The sequence below is a fragment of the Triticum aestivum genome, chromosome 6D (assembly GCF_018294505.1).
Source record: "Triticum aestivum cultivar Chinese Spring chromosome 6D, IWGSC CS RefSeq v2.1, whole genome shotgun sequence".
NCBI lineage: Eukaryota > Viridiplantae > Streptophyta > Magnoliopsida > Poales > Poaceae > Triticum > Triticum aestivum.
Window position 1 is genome coordinate 44,361,154 of NC_057811.1, and position 4,006 is coordinate 44,365,159.

Genomic DNA, 4,006 nt, shown 5'->3' on the forward strand with positions numbered 1-4,006 from the left:
CGGCGGGGGAAGAATGTGGATCGGGGGGGCGGCACCGGTGGGGAAGAATGTGGATCGGGGGGGCGGCGCCGGCGGGGGAAGAAGGTGGATCGGGGAAGGGCGGCGCCGACGGGGCAGAAGGTGGATCAGGGGAGGGGAATCATGGCAAATGGAGGTGGGGTGCGTCGAAGGAGGAGGGAGGTGGGGGTTCGTGGGAAGGAATCGTGGGTGTGCGGGCGAGCGGTGGTGTTAACAGAATAAAAAATTGATGTACAGAATAAGACTCTTAAGGGGTGTTATCATAATATACTCACCCTATATATATAACTGAAATAAACATCCAATTACATAAGTGACTATACAGATCATTCGCACACACCTCAATAAACAATTGCATGCATTCTAAAATAGGAGAAACGATCATCTAGTCATCTATTTCTTGTGACGCTCCCGCCACTGCTTTGTGGCTCGATCCCTCGTCTGGGGCAGGAAGAAGACACTTCCTCATGTCAACATCCGCATGTACATCTTGTAACTTGTGTACGCGTCCATGGCTACGTACTTGACATGTTGTTCATCCAGTTTGTATAAATTAAGAACGACTGCTGAATCTATGAATGAAGTCTATGCTTAATTACTGAATTTTAGTTACAAAAATTAGATAGTGCTAGTGATTTTTAGCTGCGTATTTTGACAGTGTTACAAGGATTGACAAATGGCAATGTTACTAGATCAACAAATGTCAATCTTTCCAGTTTGACAAATGGCAACATACCCAATATGACAGATGCAAATCTTACCAAATTGTTTGTATGTGGTTGCACACGGGTCATCCAAAACAACCGTTTGCGTTGAATGGATGCACAAATCCTGGGCTGCGAATTTTCCCTCGACTTAAGGGGGAAGACCATAGCTCTCACTTTGCATACGGGTGTTCTATCTAAAACATTTGCGATCAAGAGCTGCTGAAATCCTGCTCGTCACATTTTCTCTTGGCTTCCTGGGGAAGCTGTTGGTTTGCATACGGGTGTTCTAACTAAAACGTTTGCGATGAGTGTTTTATATTTAAAAACAGAATTAAACTGCGGCTTGGGCGCCATTAATGGAGAGAATGCGAGTAAGGCGGGCGTCCATGGAAGTCAAAGGGCTCGCTTCCCAGTAAACCTGCGCAGCGTATAGCTCGCACGCTTCCCGGTGAGCTTGCACATTGAAGGACAGCTTACACGCCTCTCGGTCAGCCTGCGCACCGGACTGCGCTCGCACACATCCCGTTCAGTCAAGGTCAAGCAGTTGTCCGCACGTCACCTCCTATAGCCATTAAAACCAAGAAACGTGTCGTCATGTGAATGGTTAACATAACGCACATGGTTTGAATTGTACAAACGTTTGAGATATTAAAGTGGCAGCTATTTTTTGAAAATGCCTTTGTTGGTTGTCATTATTCGAGTGCGCCTTCTCTCAAAATGGACACGAAAAATACCACAGCATGTCGGGTGCCATTCCATGATAGCATGCCAAGTTTCATGAATTTCAGACGAGTTTTGGATTTATTAGAATTTAAAAACCAGGTATCTCAACATTTTGCCGACAATCAACGGTGCTCTGGTGTTTGAAATTCATTCCATTTCTTGCATGGGACCTAAGCATGCACCCAAGGACAAAGATTTGATTTTTAACCAATTTATATGCACTAGAGCATGTGCATGTAGTTCCAATTTGAATTATGCACATAAATGCATTGAAAACTCAGTTAATGCATAAAAATGTCCAAACGAACCCCAAAAAATCACGAAAATTGACACAACACTCCTGTTGTTCTATGTTGACACGAGAAAAAATTTAAAAGCAATTAGAGGCAGTGGATATCGTTTCGACCCAAAGGTGGGACGTTCCCTACCGAAACCATCATGCTTGTTGTGAGAAGCTCTGGTTTGTGAGAAGCATATACCCAAACCTGCCCCAAATGGGAGAACATTTTTACCACGGCATGTTGATGCAGCTCCATGATAGCATGCCAAGCTTCATGAATTTCAGACGAGTTTTGGATTTACTAGAATTTAAAAACCAGGCATCTCAATGTTTTGCCGGCAATCAACAGTGCCCTGGTGTTTGAAATCCATTTGCATTTCTTGCATGGGACCTAAGCTTGCACCCAAGGACACAGATTTGATTTTTCAACCAATTTATATGCACTGGAGCATGTGCATGTAGTTCAAATTTGAATTATGCACATAAATGCATTGAAAACTCAGTTAATGCATAAAAATGTCCAAACGAACCCCAAAAAATCACAAAAATTGACACAGCACTCCTGTTGTTCTATGTTGACACGAGAAAACTTTTGGAAGCAATAAGAGGCAATGGATATTGTTTCGTCCCCAAAGGTGGGACATTCCCATCATGATTGTTGTGAGAAGCTCTGGTTTGTGAGAGGCATATACCCAAACCTGCCCCAAATGGGACAAAAATTTTACCACGGCATGTTGATGCCGCTCCATGATAGAATGCCAAGTTTCATGAATTTCAGACGAGTTTTGGATTTACTAGAATTTTAAAATAAAGTATCTCAACGTTTTGCCGGCAATCAACGGTGCCCTGGTGTTTGAAATTCATTCCCATTTCTTGCATGAGACCTAAGCATGCACCCAAGGACACATAATTGATTTTTCAACCAATTTATATGCACTGGAGCATGTGCATGTAGTTTAAATTTGAATTATGCACATAAATGCATTGAAAACTCGGTTAATGCATAAAAATGTCCAAACGAAGCCCGAAAAATCACAAAAATTGCACAACCCTCCTGTTGTTCCATGTTGACACGAGAAAAAATTTGGAAGCAATAAGAAGCAATGGATATCATTTTGTCCCCAAAGGTGGGACGTTCCCTACCGAAACCATCATGCTTGTTCTGAGAAGCTCTAGTTTGTGAGAAGCATATACCCAAATCTGCCCCAAATGGGACAAATTTTTTACCATGGCATGTTGATGCTGCTCCATGATAGCATGCCAAGTTTCATGAATTTCAGATGAGTTTTGGATTTACTAGAATTTAAAAACCAGGCATCTCAATGTTTTGCCGGCAATCAACAGTGCCCTGGTGTTTGAAATTCATTCACATTTCCTGCATGGGACCTAAGCATGCACCCAAGGACATAGATTTGATTTTTCAACCAATTTATATGCATTGGAGCATCTGCATGTAGTTCAAATTTGAATTATGCACATAAATGCATTGAAAACTCAGTTAATGCATAAAAATGTCCAAACGAACCCCGAAAAATCACAAAAATTGACACAATACTCATGTTGTTCTATGTTGACACGAGAAAAAATTTGAAAGCAAAGGCAATGGATATCGTTTCGTCCCCGAAGGTGGGACGTTCCCTACCGAAACCATCATGCTTGTTGTGAGAAGCTCTGGTTTGTGAGAGGCATATAACCAAACATGCCCCAAATGGGACAAAAAATTTACCACGGCATGTTGATGCCGCTCCATGATAGCATGCCAAGGTTAATGAATTTCAGACGAGTTTTGGATTTACTAGAATTTAAAAATCAGGTATCTCATGTTTGCGGCCGAGTGACGGTGGCAGGGTGTTTGAAGTTCATTTCCATTTCTTGCATGGGACCTAAGCAGACAACCAAGGACACATATTTGAATTTTCAACTAATTTATATGCATTAGAGCATGTGCTTGTAGTTCAAATTTGAATTATGCACATGAATGCATAGAAAACTCAATTAATGTATATAAATGTCCAAGCGAACCCCGAAAAATCCCAAAAATTGACACAACACTCCTGTAGTTCTATGTTGACACTAGGAAAAAATTTGAAATCGAGAAGAGGCAACGGATATCGTTTCGTCCAGAAAGGTGAAACGTTCCCTACCGAAACCATCACACTTGTTGTGAGAAGCTCTGGTTTATGAGAAGCTTATACCCAGACCTGCCCCAAATGGGACATAATTTTTACCACGGCATGTTGATGCCGCTCCATGATAGCATGCCAAGTTTCATGAATTT